The following is a 10,595-nucleotide window of genomic DNA, read 5'->3' as shown; positions in this document are numbered from 1 at the left end:
CAACATTAAAGTCATCGCCTTCTCGAATAATCCTGATCGACCCCTCAGGGTCCCATTCTTCATTTGTCTCTATTACATGTACACCATCACCTTTGTCATCAGGGAGGGGATTGTTGCGGACATTAGGTATGGGTTCCTTTGCTTGTATGACCTTGTTGTCAATTAGCGTATGGATCTTATCCTTCAATGTTTGGCACTCAGTAGTGGTGTGCCCTTTCATACCTGAATGGTATGCACAGGATTTGTTTGGATTGACCGATTGGGATGGATTTTCTAATGCCACAGCGGGAATAGGAGTGATGTAACCTGTGATTTTAACCTTTCATACAGTTGGTCGATGGGCTCAACAATGGCGGTGTACTATCTGGGTGGCTTGCGGTCGAACTTGGGTCTTGGTCTTGGATAATTTTGGCGAGCTAGTGGTGATTGGAAGTAGGATGGCTAGGAGTTATAGGTATGATGGATAGTGGCTGGTTGGGAATATCTGGGAGATGAAGGTTGATATGTAGGCGGTGATGCTTGGTATGTGGGTGGAGGTGTTTGATATAGAGGTGGAGGTGTTTGATTGGTAAGTGGAGATTTTAGGCCCTGGGCCACCATTACTGCCCTAACATCTCTCTTATTCGATATGCCACCTGATTGTAGTGCCTTATTCGTGGCTTGCAATGCCTCGAAGTTCGTTACCATCTCGCTCTTGATTCCTTCTTCGATTCTTTCTCCGGGTTTGATGATGTCAGAGATCTTGTGATTTTCGATAACCATCAACCTCTCATAATATTGTGGATCCTGTGCCCTGAAGAAGAATTTATTTATTTGTTCTTCATCCAAAGAGGGCCTGACTTTGGCCGCTTCTGACCTCCATTGAGTAGCGTATTCGAAAAAAGTCTTAGTATATTTCTTCTTAAGATTCTGAATGTATAAGACATCCGATGCATTCTCTATGTTGAACCTGAACCGGTCCATGAAATCCGACAACATGCTTACCCAATTGGACCATTTCTTGGGATTTTGGCTGATATACCAAGACAAAGCGTCCCCAGTAAGGCTCCTCATAAAGAGCTTCATTCGGATCTTTTCATCTTTCCTGACCCCGACAAGCTTGTCACAATAGGTCCTTAGATGAACCCTGGGATCACTTGTACCATCAAACATTTCGAACTTGGGAGGTTTGTACCCCTCTGACAGTTCGACATCCGGCTGTATGCACAGATCTTCATAGTTCAAACCTTATATCCCTCTATCGCCTTCAACACCTTGAACTCAGCTTGTTAACTTCTTGAGTTCCTCATCCATGTTCTTAATGACCAGGTCCTTCTCGGAGGATTCCGGTGTATGGGTAGAATGAGGTATAGTTTCCACATATATGAGGTTGCTTTGATGGGTACCAGGAACTTGGGTGTGGTGATGGTCATTGGTGGATTTTTGGGGATCAGGAATGGGTTGTGGTGTGTTTTGGGAAGTGTGGTAAGTGGTGGTTAGTGGGTACTGAATTGGTTGATAATGATGTTGCGGTGGAGTTGGTATCGGCAGTGGATTGATATTTTGGGGTGGAGTTGTGTATTGATTTCGTGCGGTAGGATTTTGTGGCTATTGGCTTTGTGTGTTCTGGGGAGGTATTGGGTTCTTTGTGTTCTATTGGTTGATATCGGGGACATTCAGGGTGAGTGATAGGTTTTCCAGGTTGCGGACCTACTCAAGTTCTCTTTGCAGTTCTAGTATCTTTTGTTCCAGTCTTAAAACCAGGTCATTCGGGGCCGGAGTACTACGACCATCTGAAGTCTCTACGTTCTCAATATTTTCCTTTCGGATTCCACTTAAGTCGTCCATCTTTGTCTTTCCTTTGCCCTTTGTGTTGCTTGGAGAAGGAGGAGGAGGTGGAGGGCCTCCGGATCTGGTATGATATACTGATGAGGCCAGTATGAGTGAACCAACCTAAGGGGATGAGAATAATCAAAAGTAAAGAAAAACAAAAGGTAACAAGTCACCGAGGATTCTGAAACATTTGTAGTAGTTAAACATATATTGCAAAATTTAAACTCGTGTCCTATTTGGGGAACCTCGTTGTGCCCAAGGTAGGCCTAGTGAAAAATAAACTTGGAGAACTTTTAATGCCAATAAATGCTTCATTTCATCATATAAAAATAGACGAATCCCAAAATGACACTAAGATAATAATAAACTAAATCACTATTGGCACTCGGCCTTATTAAATTTTAGGAAAAGCAAGTAAATCTAGCCTATTTGGTCCCATAAGGACCTTCCCTAGATTCAATCTTCCGGACTCCATCATATAGATCCCCCAGCTCGCACAGTCCCAGCAGTAAGTAGGCTTTTGCCAGATGTCCTCCTTCAGCTCCTTCAACGTTTTAGCAATTTTCAATCCTCTTTATGACTTTGCCTTCTAGCTCTACTATTCCTCACTCCAGGTATTCCAGCTTTCTGTTGGAAGTGACTGCCATTTATCTCCACTCCTCGATCAACCTCACTTTCCTCTCATGTATTTCCCGGTGCTCATTCTCAGAGTCATGGACCCTCTTGCGCAGCCTGTTGTATTTGACTTGAGCTTCAGCTTCCTCGTCTATGATTTTGTTCCCTCGACCGGTACCTGGTGTCACCATTCCTTTCAGATTGTCCTCCAACCATGCCAGGTAGAGAGGCTCACACCCTGCATGATACTTGTCTGGTTCAACGGTACTTTTCTCTACAATGATTTTGCAGTGCCACATGTGCTGAGCTTGACACTTGTAAGGGACGTCGTCATCTTAGAAGTCTGCCCTGAAATGACTCATTTTGACAACTCTTGGTACAACTTGTTTTCTGCCTGCTTGCCTCATAACTTGCATAGGGACATATGGGTATATCCCTCTCAACCCGATCAGCACCAAGTGCGGAGCATCCCTGGACCTGATAATAAACTTGTCTGTTGGGAATCATTCAAACATCCACTACACCTGTTCCTCGGTCAGATTGTCGAAGAACTCTACCCATTCTTTGGCACTTTCTGGCTGAGCAAATCTGTCTGGAATGTAAGTCATCTGCTTAGGGTGATAGAAGGCAATGTGGCCGTTCCAAGCAATTCGCAGAAATTCTTGACGATAGCGACCCTTTTGGAAATGCTCCAGCAACCATAACTGCAGCAACAAATTAAAACCCTCAAAATGCTTAACCCCTCTTTGACAGCGCTCCAGAGCCCTGTAGATGTCAGCTATGATCATGGGGACTATGGTATATGTTTGTCCATTGATCCCTTCCATTAGACTTGGTGACCATGGCCAACCTAGTATGGATTCTTCCCTTTTTCATTGGGAACACTATCAGGCCTAGAAAGTACACAATGAATACAAACACTCTATGGTGAATGTGACCCAGAGAAGTGAGATGGATCTTATCATGGTAAGTGCGGAAAGACTTGCTATGGCCATATCTCTCGTACAGGTATTCGAAAGGTATGTAGGAATCCGTCAACCACACTAGGTCTACATTCTTCTTCAGCCCCATCATCTTCAAAAATCCCCTGCCCGTACAGTTTTCTGGTACCAATACCCCGGGACTGTCCTAAGGCAATCCTGCAAGCCCTCCTATTTCCTCTAGAAGCGATGTTATCTATTTGTCACCGAAACGAAACACAGCTATTTCACTATCTCGGAATAAAGTGGCAGCCTCGATCAATTTGTTGTTTGGCTCAATATCTCGCAAGAAAGGCAGATTACCCAGGTACTTTTTCACATGCTTCTTGTCACTTGAGGAAAGGTCCTCCCACCAATCTAACAACAATGGTGGGATGTTGTTAACCATACCGAATCTGGGGACCTCGTGCCTTATTTTCTGCAAAACAAAAGGGTTAGACCTTACCCCCACCGGACTCAACTATTTATACAATTATGATCAACATATTGGCATTTAATTCTCCAAATTAATGCACAGAACGTGGTTGCGTCCGTTGGGATTATGGAAAATCCGATGAACTTTGGATAAGGCTTATCTTAAAGGATCATTATGTGGATAACATAACTGATCCAACTTGGTTTGACCATGATGCATGCACAATTTTACCAGAGTAAGGTTTCTATGGGGTTTTAGACTGGTACCCTCAAGCGAACAACTCGAGGGGGAAGGCACGAAACCGTCGACTGCACCACTTATCGACTGGTTATACCGCAAATAAGCCTTTCCGAATTTAAGGGTAGTAAATAGGAAGAGCATAATCACTCATTAAAGCGTTGCTATAGGATTTGATACGCACGAGTGAAATATGATGCGGAGCATGATTTATGCATCAATTAATAACATGTAGTCAAGTATTTTCATGTAGGAAAAATAAATACAGTATTTAAATAATTGAAAGACGGTTACAGGAAAAGAAAACAAAGAGACAAGTCAATTTCAGGACAATAAAGAAATCATAAAATGCTTGAAAAATAGACAGTTAAATTCAAATAAGGGAGAAAGGTAGGGGATAAAGCATTCTTGGACTAAATTGTAAAAGATGAGTTCATAATGTTAAGAGCCTAAAGGTATCCCCAGCATAGTCGCCATGCTGTCGTGCCCCCTTTTCCCTCCGCAGAGAGAGGTCCGGGTTTTGACATTCCATGGGGATAACTCATTTTCTTTTGGGAATTGGGTATTTGAAGAGTTGCCACCTAACGGATTACGGTGCGTTAGGGCACCCAGAGTGATTAACTCTTGGATTGGTTTGCATTACCAGAGACTTAGGATAAGGGCTTGAAATAACCTCGAGGGAAAGGTGTTAGGCGCCCCTCTTGGTCCACAACTGTGGGTCCCAACCGTACTCATATTCACAAATTAGTCCATTACAAATAAACTGTTGAATCAAATAGGTTGCAAGTAAAGCATATTGGATAACTCAGATAAAGATTTTTTGAACAAGTTGTATAAAACAAAGGTTCTAACAGAAAAAGGAATTTTGGAAAAGGAGGAGTCCTAGGTTGGTTAGCCTATAGGATCACCCTACACAATGTCCGATAAACACTCTTCAATGAGGGGCTACATGTACATTAGCGCGTAGTCATCATATCCCATATCTACCCTTTCCACCCCCTTAGTGGTCATTTAAAGCGAGTGTTTGGTCAGCGATCTCTATTGCGTGCTATTACCCATCCCTTCTTAGTGGTCCTAAAGGGATTTAGGACCTCTACCTATAGGTGGTTCTAGACAGACCCCTAAGGTTTTAAAGGTGAAAATACTAAGGCGACAGGCAAGAACAATTAGGACTCTTAGCAAATAAGAACAAAAGGGAGCAACTAGAGGCTCAAAGTTTCCTCCTCAAACAAGGCACATAAACAACACGACTCAAGCACAAATAAGGTCTTTTGTTAAACAGTATCAAAAGCATAATGTCTAAGTGAATGTAAAGAAAATAGGCAGTTTGTTTTTATAAACCTGGAAGTAATGACCCTATCAGTGGCCTACTGATTTTAAAGCTTGCTTAAACCAGAACAACATTAAGTCACAGAAACAGTTTAAGATTTGCAAGTTTTGAAAGCGCCCTGCAAGCTTGCCTATACGTGGAATACTTGATGACTACGTTTTATATAGAATGAAACAAGGCAGGTTTTGAAACGGACTTTTAATCCTTATAGGCATGCTGTCTAATAACAGATTAAGGCAGTTTTTAAAGAACTCGTTTCAGGAAACATAAACCACTAATTAAGCCAATTCAGAAGTGAGCTAATCGTTAGTTTATTTAAATCGAACTAGTTCAGATTGACAGACAGAATTTCTGGTGTTGTCTCCTATAGGCAGGATATCTAGTTGAATACTGATTTTAGAAACTTGCGGGCATGAACACATGTAAACACTTGTCATAGCATAATTTGGATTAAATTATATCCTATAGGCATGCCATCTATTTGTGAAGCTGATTTTAAGACTTGTAAACATGATTTCTATTACGGAATTATTTGAAACCTATAGGCATGATTTCTAACATGGTGAGATAAACATGACAAGATGTAAAGTCCTATAAGCATGATTTCTACTTGGTAAGGCAATCAAATCAAAATGTAAAGTCCTATAAACATGATTTCTACCCGTATTACCCCATAAACATGTAGCTACCCACCCCTTTCACTAATTACCCCAATATTCATTTACAAGTTATTACAGGTCATATGAATGAATTACATAAGTAAATAAACAAAATAAGAAGTTATTTTATAGGGAGCCTAAAGATAGGCCCAAGTTTCCGAAGCCTCCAATAGCCTCAAATGCCTCAATTCCATAGACAAATTCATAGTCTAGGTGTATCAAATTTTCCTAAGGATCTCAAGGATCCCAGGTAGTGCTTACACCCAGACTTGGTAAGCAAAATTGGATAAGTGCGGTATGGGAGGGGCATCCTCAGTATGCCAGAGTTCATAGCGTTCTCAAGAGGATCCCAAGGCAGTACACATACTGGAGGGGGCAGAACTTATTGACTTAGGAGTAGAGTGAGAGTGCTTGACACAGGTTGAAAGGTTTTTAAAAGGAAGTTTGTTTGAAATAATTTAGTAAAACGACAGGGCAGTTTGAACAGAGAGTGGAGTAGTGAACAACAGTCCAAACACAACACCTTTAAGACAGGTTCATACACAGCCAGGGGTCACAGAACCAAAGCAAGTTCAATAGTCACAAACAGGGGTCAAGGGGTTTGGGGATACATAGAACACTTTATTGTAAACACATAACAAGCCAAGGTCTTGGGGATTGGTACAAACATGCTCAAACACAACTAACCAGACATAGTCACAGAACCAAACATAAAGAACAAACTTACATATAGGGGTGATAGGGATTTGAGGTGATTGGTACAGACATGCTCAAAAACAATTGATCAGACATAGGGGGAACATGTTTATACTGATTCTAAGGAAGAGGAGTTCATAACATGCTAATCATATAAGCATATTAACTGCAAGTTTCACAGCAAAACCATAGATAAAAGCAAACTAGAAATAGGATGAATTAAAACAATTGAAGAACCATATTGTTGTTGGAACTTGAATTGAAACTAGAACATACCAGTAGAGAAGATAGTAAACAAAAGTGAAGGAGCAGGAGAACACAATGGTTAGCCTTGGCTTGCAGTCGGCTAACTTAGAATAGTAGCAAGTAGCACAAAAATAGAGCAGAAAGTTTAAGTGTGAGAGAGAGAGATTTTGAACCAAGAGTGTTCGTGTTAATAAGAGAGGGTGTATATATAGTTGAAAACAGGTAGCAAATAAGGTAAAAATCAAAGTTCATCAGTAATTATGGGGACACAGAATCAATCAGTCATGAAAATAAGGCAAGTACTCTCTTTAATTGAGGAGTTAATTTCAAACGGTAATAAACATGTGACAAATAAGGAAGGAAATCGTATAAGGCTGAGCATAACAAATAAGGAAATATTTTATGCATAGTACAAGTACACAACATGTAATAGAGGCTAGGTTATACATATTCAATCAAGGAAAAGACTTAAGAAATCAATAATAGCATAATTGACCGTAGAATAAGGTTAGAAAATATTTTACAAGGTTAAAAATCAGCAGAAATATCATGCGAAATCAGTGAAAGATCAATCACAAAGATTCAAGGATTCAAAAGTAGAAAATAGCACTGATTTAGCACAACTTTATAAGAACAAGCACATAGTAAGCAAAAACCGGAACTATAAGAGGCCGAGTAGGACAAAATCATATATAAATTAGGGATTCATGTAGAGCATAGTCTGAATTAATAAAATATGCATGATACGGTAGGAGAAGTGAAGAATAAGAAACATTGGTGAACAAAATAGGGTAAAATCACACAATAGGCATGGATAACCATAATTAAGAACCTTAGCAAATAATCATAGGGTAAAATCACAGAATCACAGAAACATATAGATTAACCGAACACACTATCAAAACAAGACTCAGAAACCCAAGATTGGAACTAAGAAATTAGGGTTTTCAACATAGGCAAGTTGAAAAGGTGGTAACATCATAGAATCAGTCGAAATATGCAAGAGATAGAAGTTTAAACATAAAGAATCGGTTTAAACAAGTTTTTAGAAGAAGTTCCGAAAACCCTAATTTTAGAAGAAGGTGAAAACACTTTGAAATCAATGATTCTTGTAAAGAGTTACAAGGAGAGTGTAAAACATCAAAGAAGCAGACTCAAATCATTTAGGAATCGTACATATCTAGGACATGTAAGTAAAAATTAGGGTTTTAGAAGAAACCCAAGTAAAGATAAAATAACCTGTCTAAAATCCCCAAGATGGTAATAATTACAGCAAGATTTCGCTTGAAATTATACTGAAGTAGCCAAGAACAGACCAGATGGCAAACACTAGATGCAAGTCAGCGTGACCCAGGGCCCTTGAAGGCCTCAAAGAAGGAGAGCATGGCAATAGAGGAGCCATTGAAGGCTTAGGAGTTGAAGGGAGATCACCGGAGAAGACTGGAGAAGGGAGTCGGCGGTTGAAGGAGCTAGGGTTAGGTTTAAGGGCTGAGATATGAGAGGAGATGAGAGAATACAGAGGCGGCAGATTTGGCAAATGAGGTAGGGTTAGGGGGTCGTTTGGGATAAAAAAAGGGCAAGAACTCATGAGGGCCGTTGATCTTTTAGATCAACAGCCAGGATTTGACGGGTCTTGGGTCGGGTAGGCGGGTTCAAGGTTTGCTTCGGGTGTGTTGGTTAGAAATTGGGCTGGGGTTGGGTTTAAATTGGGCTGAAATTGAAAGGTAAATCTAGCTATATTTTAAATAGCCAATTTTTCCCTATATAATTTATAATAAATAATAAATAATTTCTGAAAAATAATTTTGAGTACTGAAATCATTAAAAATAGATATTTAATATTTTAAAAATATAGGAGATCAATTTTACGCAAATAAATGTAATTATACATTAATGGGGCTAATATTGCAATTATATGCAATTTAGCTTTTTTAAATACAAAATGCAATTGTAAAAATGCATAAAAAATATTTAAACCATATTTTGGCATAAATATAGAAATTAAATGACTAAATCATCACAACAATAATTTGGGGGATAATTATTGGGGATTTTATGAATAAAAGGGAAGGAAATAAATTAATTTAAATTTTTTAAAATTATAGAAAAATTATAAAAACCTTGTGCATTCTTATATATGCATATATATATATATATATGCTATTTTGAAGGTATTTATGCATATATATAAAAGAATATAGGGAAAATTAGGTATCAACAACAGAGAGAATATTCAATAGAATATTCCCTCTGAAGATCCCAATACGAAATTAGTTGTTACTACTATATGCTCTACTCGACATCGGTCGTGGTTGATCGCTTGGCGACTCGTTCCATTGAGCACTGGTCAACCTCGGCCAAATTGCCCATGATAAGTAACAAATTACTTATGATAATCACCTCTTCATGCTGAATTTCCTCGGTCGGATTTTGACTCATATACACATAAATTGATTATGGTATGACGGACCAAGAGATTCCAAAAGATTTTGAGGTATAGAGTATGGACATAGATTTGGTTAAAACTTGAAAAAATAATTTTTTAAGTTGTGTTGAAAAATAATTTTAGGAAATTGAAATTGTATTTGAACATGTATTTTATTTGAAATATTAAAATTTTGTGAGTGACAAAAATCAGTTTTTGGAAACTTAAAAATTTATTCAATTTTTTTTTTCAAAAGCTCATCAAATTCTATAAACAAACAATAATTTCTTTTGAAAAATAATAACCAAAATTTAAGTCCAAATGAGTCCTAAAAGGAAGTCATAATTTTGTTGGTGTTATAAAATAAAGACTATAAAGTAAAGACAAGTATAGAGAGAAACTGATATATTATTCGAATTCAAACTAATGTACATAATGAACTGAAATTTCTTCTATTTATAGATGAAAGGAAGCTGCTGTGTAAGCTGCTACTATACCAGATATGGATAATCTTCTACTGAGAGCAATGTTTATCCATAAAAGAGTACTGAAAGGATAAACTTATTATATCCGGTATGGATAATCTTCTACCGGGGGTAATGTTTATCCATAACTGGGTACTGAAAGGATAAGCTTATTATACCCAGTATGAATAATCTTCTACCGGGGATAATATTTATCCATAACTGGGTACTGAAAGGATAAGCTTATTATACCTGGTATGGATAATCTTCTACCGGGGATAATGTTTATCTATAACCGGGTATCGAAGTGATAAGCTTCTTCAGGAAGCTTATTTCCAATAGAGTACTTAAATAGATAAACATATTTACGGTGGAGTCTCATATGGATAAGCTTCTTCAGGAAACTTATTTACAATGGAGTACTAAATGAACATCCATAATATAATATATTTATAACACTCCCCCTTGGAAGTTCATTAAAAGATAATGTGTCTCATTAAAACCTTACTAGGAAAAACCACGTGGTAAAAAATCCTAGTGAAGGAAAAAGAGTACACATATTTAGTAATACGCATTGCTGGCTGCCTCATTAAAAACCTTATAAGGAAAACCCTGTGGGAAAAACCTTAATAAGGGAAAAAGAGTACAGCGCGCATTTTACTCCCCCTGAAGAAAACCTTATTTCAAATATTTGAATCTCCGCATTCCAATCTTGT

Source organism: Nicotiana tabacum, chromosome 22, assembly GCF_000715075.1.
Source record: "Nicotiana tabacum cultivar K326 chromosome 22, ASM71507v2, whole genome shotgun sequence".
Taxonomy (NCBI): domain Eukaryota; kingdom Viridiplantae; phylum Streptophyta; class Magnoliopsida; order Solanales; family Solanaceae; genus Nicotiana; species Nicotiana tabacum.
The sequence above is the reverse complement of the archived record's forward strand: the minus strand, read 5'-3'. Positions refer to the sequence as shown.